Raw genomic sequence first — 12,548 nt, forward strand, 5'->3', positions numbered from 1 at the left:
ACTTGCACAGTTTAGGAGATATTCACTGTATCCGCATGCGTCGATGCAGTCGGCCCACTCATGCCGTTTCTTCAGGAGCCCTGCCCGGTGGCTCCCGCGTGGGAGTGATGTCATCGCGGCTCTGGCCAATCACAGCGCCGGAGTCCGTGCACCTGGAATCAGCCCAGGGAGACATGTCGCTGGTCACAGTGGTTTGTAGGGTCCACTTCGATCTAAGGTAGGCATTTCACAATGAGCTAGTATGCGATGCATACTAGCTCATTATGCCTTTGTCTTGCAGGTTTTTTATTTTTTTGGAGTTTACAACCACTTTAAAAGAAGCTGCATACTCTGTAAAGTGAATAAATCAGCTGTTGCAAAATATTTAAAAACTGAGGGTTTAATGTCACTTTTATAACACAGCTTGTAATATTTTTAAGTATTCAAAGTAACATTTTTCATTTGTACTACCATTACATATTTTAGTTTGTAAATAATATACCTCCAAAAGGTGTAGTTTGTGAGATGCTGTGTATTACAAAGACTCAACGTTAGGTTTCTTAATCAATAGCAAAATAAATTAAAGCGGAATTCCACCCAAAAATGGTGATGGTGACCCCTGACATGCCGCATTTGGCATGTCATCATTGGGGGGGGGGGGGATACCCTGTTTTTAGGCCACGGTTCACACTATTGTGATGCGGAAACCAGCGCATCATTTTCACATCTCCCTCCATTCACACTGCCCTCTGCGAACCGCTGCGGGTGTCAATACAAAGTTAATGACACCCACAGATTGGGTCACAGACTGCGAAATGTGAATTCGGACAGGAATCGGATTGCATGGGTGTGAACACCCATGCGATCCGATTCCAGTGCAGGAAAAAGAAAAAGATTCCTGCAGCATTTTCGTGCGAATGCAACATACAAACTGTATGGCTGAATTTGCATTGCACAGACATTGCATGGGATCTGCACAGCAATAATGTAAACTCAAGCTTAGAGAGAAGCAAAAATGAAATGGAGATGCTGCTAGGACAAGGATCTATAAATGGAGAGACCTATTTAGATGGAATTCAAAAATGTAAACCCACATTCGAGTAAAGTTATGTGCTCATGACAATCATTTGTAAGGCCAAGTTTACATTTGCTAAAAATACTAACGCTGACAGTAACATAAAAAACGCATTATAAAAACACACCCCAGACACCCTCCAAGTAATTTTTTTTCCCACCTCCCTGGTATAGGATTAACGATTTGCAAACGCTACAGGCATGTTTCTGCCGCATTACTATGGACTTAAATAGAAGGAATTGACAAGCTTCAAGTCCTCCCAGACTCGGCATTTGGCTTCACTTTTGCCGCACAGAAATGAAGTAAAGCAAATACTATATATGTGAACAGCTCTGTCCACTGTTCATATTACTAACTGCAGGCTGCTATAAGGAGGAGTGGCAAAAACATGCCTAAACCGCCTGCTTCTAATGCCAGTGTAAACAGGGTCTAAGTTGATACTGAAGGAGACAACTCTTGGAGCGATAATTCGCAAATGCAAGAAATACAAAATAACCATCAATCGGCCTTCGGTCTGGAGCTCCATGCAAGATTTCGCCAAATGGGGTAAGGATGATATTAGGAAAAAGGAAGGGATCAACCCAGAACTACATGAGAGGTGCCTGTGAATGATCTAAAGGCAGTTGGTACCGCAGTCACCAAACAAACCATTGGTAACACAATATGTTACCATGGATTCAAATCCTTCAGTGCCTGCAAGGTCACCCTGCTCAAGAAGGCACATGTACAGGTCCATCCGAAGTTTGCCAATGAACATCTAAATGATTCAGAGAAGGATTGGGAGAAAGTGCTGTGGTCAGATGAGACCAAAAGTGAGCTCTTTGGCATTAACTCAACTTGTCGAGTTTGGAGGAAGGAAAATTCTGACCATGACCCTAAAAACACCATCCCTACAGTCAAGCACAGAGGGGGAAACATTTGGGGCTGCTTCTCTGCTAAAAGTACAGGCACAAGTACAGTACAACTTTGCCACATTGAGTGGACAATGTATTGCAAAGCCTTGGATGAGAACCTTCTTCCCTCAGCCAGAACACTGAAGATGGGTCGTGGATGGGTCTTCCAGCACGACAATGACCCAAAACATACTGCCAAGGCAACAAAGGGGTGGCTCAAAAAGAAGCACATTAAGGTCATGGAGTGACCTAGCCAGTCTCCAGACTTTATACAGTCAATACATTTGCAATGTATTGACTGTTGCCTGGAACAGCAGCCCCTTTAACCCCTTAGCACCAACCGCACCCAAATTTGCGTTCGTGGCAGCTGCAGGCACCACCCGGTACCTTTTTTTTTTTTTTTTAGAGCCATCGGTTGGCTTTTTAGTGATAACAACTGATGCCGCTCGGGCTGTTATCCTAAAAGGAGTGGGAGGGGTCTCCCCCCTCCCGCCGCAGGTCTTCCCAGGCCTCCCGTCTCATGATCCGGCGCTTCCGCCAGCTAGGCTGGGACTGGAACGAATCCGGAAACACCTTTTATAGAGTCTCCAATGTAAAAACATGGAAGTGACGTCACAATGTCACTTCCGGTTTACTCGGCTGCAAATGGCGCCGATTTAAAAAAAAATTACAGTATTCAGAATCTCCGTTTTTGGTAATCTGAATACTTTTAATTGCAAAAGGAGGGATTTTAAAGAGCCCCCATCCCGGCATGCTCGCACAACAAAGAAAACGCATACTTTGCGCCTGCATATGTAAATAGTGTTGTGAGGTATCGCCACCATCAGAGTGAGAGCAATCATTCTAGCAAAAGACCTCCTCTAACTTTAACCCAGTAACTGTTTTTTTTTTTTTTAAACCTTTTTTTTTTTTTTTTTAAAGCGTTGCCTACGGAGATTGTTTTTTTTTGGGTACACACTAAACTGAGCATGTGCAGAGTGACTCCAAAGGCTCGGTCTTATCAGCAGATGGTTAGGGGACTGCGGAAAGGGAGGATCAGAGAAGACAGGCTCAAACAGCCTTTTCACACAATGCGCCGGATTAACCCCTTAAGTTCCACATGCTATAACAAGCATGCTTTACTGTATATACACAGACTGATCTTACTGTTATGAGTTTAGTAACACTAAGTATGCCTACGTAAATGAGGCCTAACAAAACATGGCATTTTTAGAAAGAAAAAATTTGTCCGTGCAACACACAAGGCCAAAGAAAGAACTTTCAAATAATTTTTGGCAGGTTAGCTGCTGAAAAGCAGGATCTTGAAAATGAAAGGCAAAAGTATTCCTTAAATGTAGAAAGGCTTGCTGCCTGCAAACATTCCTGAACGGGGAAGTTAGTTGAGGCCAGGGGCGTTTCCATAGTAGGCTTTACAGATGAGGAGTGCATCCGCTGAGACTCAATAGTTCTCTTCTTTTACAGCAATTAAACATGATCACTTTCAGAACAGTACAGTAAAGTACAACTTCAGAAAATGTTTGAAGTACAGTCTACATAAATATTACTAAACTCTACTTATTAGTCATAAATCTTCAAAAATAGTCCTGCAATCTCTTTGTTTATTACAATCCTTTGCCAGTGCTGCCCATCATTAACCAGTTTCGAGCCAATGCAGGTTTGAAGAAAAATCAAGAACCTTATTAATGGCTCCTATTTGAAATGCAAGCAGTTCTAATTTTAGTAATGCTGATGTTCTACCACTTAGTATATTTTAGCGTGATAAAGGATATTCCTTCGATGGATATTCTAATGCAGTTTGTCACAAGGAAGGTTATCAATAGCCTGGAATGCATTGCACTACAGCAGACATAGGGCTTTGGGCAGGACGAAAAGCAAAAAACAGAAACCAGCGTGTCTCACCAATTCAATAAGATAAAAGAGCTGCAGAGATAAAAGTGCCAGCTCTAATTGCAGCCAGCATTGTCTGCACCAATTCATGCAGGAATAAAAGGCCATTTTATTCTTCTTCTGACCCTATTAAATTTGTTCTAAACCAGCCAAAACATTACATATCTAAATCCAATCTCACCATATTGAAGTAATTAAGCACTGGTTCACACTAACGTGCTGCAGGGAGACACAATGATTACTGTGCGTTTCCCACACCGCATAGCAATCGAACTGTGTTCATGCGATTTGCTGTGGGTGTCAACGAAGGCTGGCCATACATTATAACATTTTCCTTTAGATTTACCAAAACCATATAATATGAGGTCAAACCTAAAAACACATTCAATTTGTATGCAATCAGGCAGGCCCTTGCACTACATAGTTGAAGGTTAATCTAAAGGAAATTGAACAAGAAAATTGTATAATGTATGGCCAAATTGGGGTTCAAACTTGCCAACTGCACACTGTAGTTTTAAAGCTACAGTGCAGGCCAACTGTACAGAATCATGTATATATACACATGTGATTTTTCATTTATGGGTAGAGAGCTTGCGCATGCTCACCCGGCTGTGTTGTTACTAGCTCCAACACATGCCGGTCACTGGTTCCCAGCCAATAATTTATGGCTGGAACCAGCCGATCAGTGGAGCAAGTGACAGGAGAGAGCTTTGTGTATGTAAAGACAGCTTTCTTTTAACAGCGGTGATGTGCCCGTTATTGTTTCCCTGCAAAGCAGGGAAACAAAAAGTCGGCACATGCCTTCGTAAAAGCATCACACAGTAAAATATTTAGCCACACATTTAAAGTAAGGAAAGATTCCAGTACTTGCGCTATTGTCCAAAATGTGCCCAAAACAGAGTAAGCTTGGTCAAAAGTATATGCAATCCACCAAGGAAAGGGTTAAATGTTGTGTGCACACATAACCTTGCAGCTCCATAAACCAGCGGGACACTGAGAGCTGTAAAACACAAAAGAAAAACAGTGCATAGGCTCTGAAAAAAAGTATAATATCTATAATTCTAGATATTATCATTTCTCATTCTCAGGGGCGTTTCTGGATGTATAGCAATGTCTTTGTGTTATATGTTATATAAATATCAGTGTCCTCTCTCCTAGAGGGTAGGGTGTATAGGAGATATGTTTCTGTACTTTGTCCAAGGCCGCATTTCCAACTTACTTTTAGGAATTAGTTTCTTAGTAGAAATTGAAGAATCCTTCGTTCATACGATGCTTCCAGAAAGGTTGTTTATTTGTTCAGAAAGACAAGCAAAGACCAGACTTACATCGATAACATGTGGCATGGTGATGGTCTCAGAAGGAGGAGGAGGAGGAGACATCTTGATGTTACATTCTCCAAAGTGTTGGGTTACTTTTCTCTTGTTAACCCTACTCCATTCCTATTCTACCATGAATCTGATCCATTCTTATACTGTTTCAAAATGTTATGTCAGCATATCCTAGTAACACCCATATTTGCATATATACTTTAAATGGCTATAGTCTAAAGATAAGCAACATTACTCCACCCATTGTCCTGACATAGCAACTCAAAATAGAAATATCTACCCAGCTAAACCACTCCTCTGTCCTCTGTCCTCCATCCTGTTAACCTTCAGAAACCATCACAAATTACATATAACATTTATGTGTTTCATATATTTTTTCAGAAACTTTTATCACCTAAAATAATAATGAACTTAAAATCTTCTAACAGGCTCCTAGGGCAACACTGCACACATTTAAAGTAAAAGTTAAGCCTAAAACTAACTCTAAATCTACTGGCAGCAACATTCTAAGACTAAGTTATCTAACCCAGTAAAGCAAAAATCGTAATGCAGACCTTTTCTGCAGCCGCTCTGGTCCCACGCTGAGCTGTCAGCGGCGGCTTCTCTAAATAGGCGGGTGCAGGAGAGGCAACCCATAATGGAAGCCCCATAGTAAGTCTATGGGTGACGTCACTTCTCAGCTGTTGTCGGCTGTCTCTTCCAAACAGCATCCGCCGCTGGAGACCGGACCAGAGCGGCTGCAGAAAAGGTATGTATAGCGATTTTTGCTTTACAGGGATGATAGATTAGTCTTAGAATGCGGCTGCCACTGCCAGTAGATTTAGAGTTAGTTACTTTTAAGCTGAACTTCTACTTTAACCCTTTAATTGCCCCAGATGTTAACCCCTTCCCAGTCAGTGTCATTAGTACAGTGTCAGTGTATAGTATTAGCACTGATCACTGTATTATTGTCACTGGAGATGCCAGCGGTAGTTAACCAGTTCCCACAGTTTCACTTAGCGTCAGATTGCCTGCCACACTATTACAGTCTCGCTATAAGATGCACATCACCACCATTACTAGTATTAAAAAAAAAGTTCCATTATATATCCCATTGTTTGTAGATCCTTTAACTTTCACACAAACCAATCAATATACATTTATTGGGATTTTTTTAAAAGACATGTAGCAAAATACATTTTGGCCTAAATTTATGAAGAAATTAGAATACGTTTTATAACAAAGTAAAAAAATGTTTTTTAATTCAAAATTTATGGTCTTTTTACTTCTAGCACAAACAATAGAAAACCCATTGGTGATCAAAAACCACCAAAAGTAAACTATTTGTGTGAAACAAACATAAATTTTGTTTGAGTACAGCGTTGCATGACCATGCAATTACCAGTTAAAGTAGCGCAGTGACAAATAGCAAAAAATGGCTAGATCATGCAGGTAAAATCTTCCAGAGGCCAAGTGGTTAAAAGTTGACACCCCCAAAGCAGGTTGCAAAACGCAGTGTGTTTGCCTGAACCAGATTGCATGGGTGTGAAATAGAGCTACACAAATAATAGTTAAAGAATTGAGATTCTATCCCCCTCACGATCTTAAAACAGCATTTTCCTGATTCAGCGCAGAAAGTTCTCTGCTGACAGCTGTCAAAAAAAAAAACCTAGGCAGTCTGCCAAGTTTATTACAACATTGTAGGTGGAGATAAAGAGAAACATTGTAACACTCTCTTTTAGATCAAAGGAATGAACTTTGGTCTATAAGGCCCTTTTCACACGAGGCGGACTCCGCTTCCACGGAGTCCGCCTCTGTCTGCCGGCTCAGCGGGAGATCAGTCCGTTGATCTCCGCTGAGTTGGCGGATGACAGGTCCCTCTCTGCTCACTGAGCGGGGAGGGGCTTGTCAGGCGCCGCTGCCGCCTATGGAGGGATTGGATGAAAACGGACAGCATGTCCGTTTTCATCAGATCTCACCCAATCCGATAGCGACAGACCTGGACATAGGGCCATCCGTCTACTTTTAGCGGATCGGACCGGGTCGGACGTCAGCGGACATGTCTGCGCTGATATCCGTCGCTCCATAGGCTAACATGGAGCGCCCGTTCAGGTCCGCTGTCAAAACTGACAGGCGGACCTGAACGGTCCGATCGTGTGAAAGGGGCCTAAATGAGGTGGGTTTAACCACTTAAAGACTAAACCTTTTTCTGATACTTGTTGCCTACAAGTTAAAATCAGTATTTTTTGCTAGAAAATTTACTTAGAACCCCCAAACATTGTATATTTTTTTTTTTAGCAGTGACCCTAGAGAATAAAATGGCGGTTGTTGCAATATTTTATGTCACACTATATTTGAGCAGCGGTCTTTCAAACGCAATTTTAAAAAAAAATATGTATACTTTAACCACTTCCGGACCGTCTCACGCCAATATACGTTGGCACTTTGAAGAGGGATATCGTTTTTATGGCAGCAACTAGTTACCATAAATCCTGTATCCTCTTCTTCAGTGAGCGGTCCAGTTTCAGATAAAAGTGGTCTCTGTGGCAGATTTGCCGTAAGATCACTTTTAATCAGTGCTCTCCGCCACTTACCGGAGCAGTCGGTAGCGGCGGAGGCGATCAGGTCCTCTCCCTGGCTTGGTATGAAGACGAGTGAGGGGACGATAGCCCCCACCCGTTTCCATACCATTGCAGGGCGGAAGCAACGTCAAAACGTCACTTTCGCCCATAGCTCTTAAAGCTTTTTTATTTTTTATTAAATGACATTTAATTTTTTTATTGCATTTTAGTGTAAATATTAAATCTGAGGTCTTTTTGACCCCAGATCTCATATTTAAGAGGTCCTGTCATGTTTTTTTTCTTTTACAAGGAATGTTTACATTCCTTGTAATAGGAATAAAAAAGTGCCAATTTTTTTTTTTACAAGAACAGTGTAAAAATAAAAACCAAAAAAGGTAAAATAAATAAGAAAAACATTTTTTTTTTAAACGCACCCGTCCCGCCGAGCTCGCGTGCAGAAGCAAATGTATATGTGAGCAGCACCTGCATATGAAAGCGGTGTTCAAACCACACATGTGAGGTATCACCGCGATCGGTAGAGCGAGAGCAATAATTTTAGCACTAGACCTCCTCTAACTCAAAACAACCTGTAGAATTTTTTAAACGTCGCCTATGGAGATTTTTAAGGGTAAAAGTTTGTTGCCATTCCAGTGTGTATTTTTCCCCCAAAAAAACTGCGCTTGTAAGACCGCCGCACAAATACGGTGTAGCAGTTTGTCTGCTATTTTCTGTAGCAGAAAATATTGCAACGACCGACATTTATATATATATATATATATAAAAAAATGTTTGGGGGGGTAATTTTCTAGCAGAAAAAACGGTTTTAACTTGTAAACACCAAATCTCAGAAAGAGGCTTGGTCCCTAAGTGGTTAATGAATAAACAACGAAACAGTAAGATAGCCTAATTTTTTGGTAATGTGAAAGATGTTGTTACGCCGCGAGAATCGTGAGAGAATGGTAATCTTTATTCTAAGCAAAAAAATTGTGATTCTCATTTTGGCCAGAATCGTACAGCTCTAGTATGAGCACACATGCGATTTGGTTTCAGTGCGAAAAACAAAAGCTCCCTGCACCCTTTTTTTGCAGAATGGGTTCAAACTGTACCGCACAGAATTGCATGTGATTTTCACAGGAACACAGTGCGATTACTGTGCGAATCACATGTGGTGCGACATTGCGAACCACAGGAAAAGGCAGATCATTTCCTCATCAGCATTTACCCACACAGGTGCATATAGTGTATTTCCTCCAAATTCAAAATGCATTTAGGGAAATACACGCCTGTCTAAATTCTGATGCTGACACAAATGGCGTTTACAAAAGTAGAGTCATCCACTTGTATTGGTGGCTGTATGCAGCACCAGTGGCTACCAGGAGTGAGAAAGGAATGGGGATTATACACTTAAAGGCAGGGAGCTGATAAACTTCTGTGAGCATGAGGCCTACAGCTAAAAGGAATTCAAAATTTTGTTTAGACAGATTTTAAAATACAGGAAGTCCACTCTTATATGCAACCAATAGTTCTAAACTTCAAAGTGGGGGGAAAAAAAAGTGGGAAGTTTATTGTATGCCATGCTGGGCTGCCTGAAAAACACTTCAAGGTATTTGCATACGATTGGCTGCGTTACAAGAATGCTGCCCCACCTCATACTTTGAGTGAATACCACCTATTAATTCTTGGCAGATTAAGACAACCAGTCTGAAGAACTGTGATGAGGGAAGGAAGAAACAATAAGGTATTATCCAAGCAGCCCGCAGACTTCTTCCTTTTGAAGATCTAGTTCAGATATAATTTATGATATTAAAAGAATACATGCAGGGAAATACTGTCTATATGGAACACTTGCTGGATTTATCTCCTCACAAACAGAACATAGTACTTCTCATTTACTACAGTGATCACCGCAATCTGCAAGGTCCTGTGCCTAGCGGATGCCCTACTACACACCGACATTGGGTGGTCAGTCATTCAGCATTTCCACAATTTACAGTATGTCTTGTATATTTTGTTAATAAATACAAGGTGTTCTCTGATTGGACGAGGTGGAAAGGAGGCGTAATAACATCACAACCTCCAATCAAAGAATGCCTTGTAACATTAAAATAATACCTGAAGTACCGCTTGCGAATCTGACCCTACTCCCATTATACACATATGCCATAGTCGTCGCACTTACAAAATAATCCATAATTACAGTGCCACCTCTAGAGCACTACAGTCACACAAACTTCAGGACAAAAAATTATTTTATACAAATAAAACTCTTCAATGTATTGATCCTTTCTAGCAAACATGACAGAGAGCTGACACTTCATCTGAGCCAACCTTAAAGCCCAACTTCAGTGAAATAAAATAATTACCCCTTGCGGCGGGGCTGTGCCAACACTGCAAAGGGTTCATTGCTTGTTTAGGTGTGGGGAACAAGAAAAGGGAAATATACTTACCTATTCCTCCACACTTCACTGGTCTAGGCATCATCAAGGCCAAAGCAGGGTCCACAGCCCTGCTCTGGACAAGAGGACACCAAGGGAGAATACACTGCTGTATTTTGGGGGAGCAAAACTGTTCCTCCTCTCCACTGGACAGAATGAGCCCTTAAACCTTGCAGTGAAGGTGCACCCCCACTGCAATGGTTCATTTTTTTTTTCTGCTTGGAGTTGGGCTTTAAAGTGTAACTAAGGGCATTTTCGCTTTTTTCCTTTGGATAGAATAAGGTAAAGTTATAACCCCGTCACGTTTTTTATCATTTGTGTTCCATAGGGGAGACTTCCCTTCATTTCCTGTTCCATTGCCAAAATAGAAAGTGAAAGAAAATCCCTGCAAAGTGAGGGAATCCTGGGGTGTCATCAGGGTCACCTGAAATAGTGTGCCCATTGAAAGATATCCCCTCTATTCCTGTTCTGGTGTCAACCCAAATGTGGGATTTTCTTTTACTTTAACTTTCAATGATACAGTAAACAGGACAAACAGAGAGGGGATCAGACAGCAATAAAAAAATGTGGGTGTTCTTATCCCTCTAAACTCTATCCGGGAAAAAAAAAATTGCCTTTATCTACACTAAGCTTAACTTTTACATGTGTGTCAGGGAGGAGATCCTAAGATCCCACTTTTAAATTGGTGTTAGTGTAGCAACTCCTTTTTACATTAGTGTCATTAAGGTAACCCGCCCCCCCCATAACATGTCATTTGAGGTAACTCCAATTTACAAGGTGACCCCATCCCCCACCTAGGACCGGGGCACAGCCCGTGTCCAAGAGACAGCCCAGGACCACTCCACAATTTTTATCAAATCCCATGGCACTCCTCCAGGATGGTTGTAGATCTGATAGTAGAGCTGTACAATTAAATCGCAGAGAATCGTTATTGCGATTCTCCAACCGCCACGATTGCAACTCCGGATCTGAACGATTCACCAATTCTGACCATTCATTCTGTCCATTCAAAGCGCGCACCTGTTTCGGCGCGGAGGGGAAGCCGTCGGAGCCAGCGTGATGCAGATATCTGCATGGTGCAGATATTGGGATAGGCACATATTTATTATCTTCTTTGAAGGGAAATAAAATCATTTTTATGACACTTTAATAATGTAGCTCAAGTTAAGAGTTCCTCCCACGTTTAGCCAGAGTATTTGTTTTTGTAGACTAATATTTTAATGAAGATTGATTAAGGGTTAGGTTTTATTAGCCCCAGGGACTGACACGTGAATTTAGGCGTGCCACCAATTACTGCTCTAGTTCGAGTATTGGAACTTCCTCTATAATCAAGACACTACTCGTGTTTACACCTATAAAAGAAGACAACTGTAAGGACAGCATGTTTTGTGTGTAACGCCTCGTACACAGTAGTAGATTTTTTCATTCAACCCAGCAGGGGAGAACGAATAAAAAAAACTGACAACTAAGGAAGAGCCGCTGTACCAACAATCCGATGTTAGTACAGTGATCACCCCTGCTGTTCTATTAACCGACCATTGCCACCCAACATTCGCGCCCATGTGTACTAGGCTTTATAGAGGGACAGTTAGGGGTCAGGTCATTTACATGCATGCTCAACTGAGCTTGGATATGTACTGCAGTTATGGCCAAAGCTGGGTGTACATACACATGAATATTCTTTTCTCAAGGTACGACTTGAATGCAGCACACTACAAGAAGCATGCAAGTGGCCAAGGGGTTAAATTCATTTTAGGTGTAGTATACCAATACAAGGTAACTGATATCTCCATGCTGCAAATGCACCTGGACTTACAATACATTTATTTTTTATTTATTTATTTCAGTTACTTATATAGCGCTGTCAATTTATGCAGCGCTTTACATATACATTGTACATTCACATCAGTCCCTACCCCTAAGGTCCCTAAACTCGCATTCAAACATACTAGGGACAATTTATACAGGATCCAATTAACCTACCAGCATGTCTTTGGAGTACATAGAGAGATCTACACCAAAAACAATGTTTTGCTGGATATTTTAATATCCAAAGAGAATTAACACACAGATACGCACAAAACAATTCTGAGCAGGCAATGCTTTATGTTGCTTAACTTTGTCTTTTGACTGAATTTGTAAAATGGGGCTGAAGTTTCATTTTAAGAGATTCTAACCAGCTGGCTTCCATGTTCCCAGTAATCAAGAGCATGACATAACAAGGCCTTTCCTGTACTCTGCATTCCTTTCTATTTATTCCAACTTGTATTGGATCCTGCTGCTTTCATGCATTACAGTATTAACTCTGTATGTGCACAGCTTTTTTTTTTTAAGGTTGCATTGTTCCATTGAGTCTACAGAATGACCTACTTAAAGTGGTTGTAAACTTTGGACATGAAATATGAACAAAG

At 41.2% G+C, this 12,548-nt stretch overlaps 1 protein-coding gene across 1 annotated transcript in view; it reads right to left on the reverse strand.

Annotated features, from left to right (window-relative positions):
• Positions 1–12,548, reverse strand: part of REV3L (REV3 like, DNA directed polymerase zeta catalytic subunit) — a 312,168-nt gene that overhangs the window by 195,218 nt on the left and 104,402 nt on the right. The window lies entirely within an intron of this gene.

This window comes from Aquarana catesbeiana, linkage group LG04, assembly GCF_042186555.1.
Source record: "Aquarana catesbeiana isolate 2022-GZ linkage group LG04, ASM4218655v1, whole genome shotgun sequence".
In the NCBI taxonomy this organism is placed as follows: Eukaryota; Metazoa; Chordata; class Amphibia; order Anura; family Ranidae; genus Aquarana; species Aquarana catesbeiana.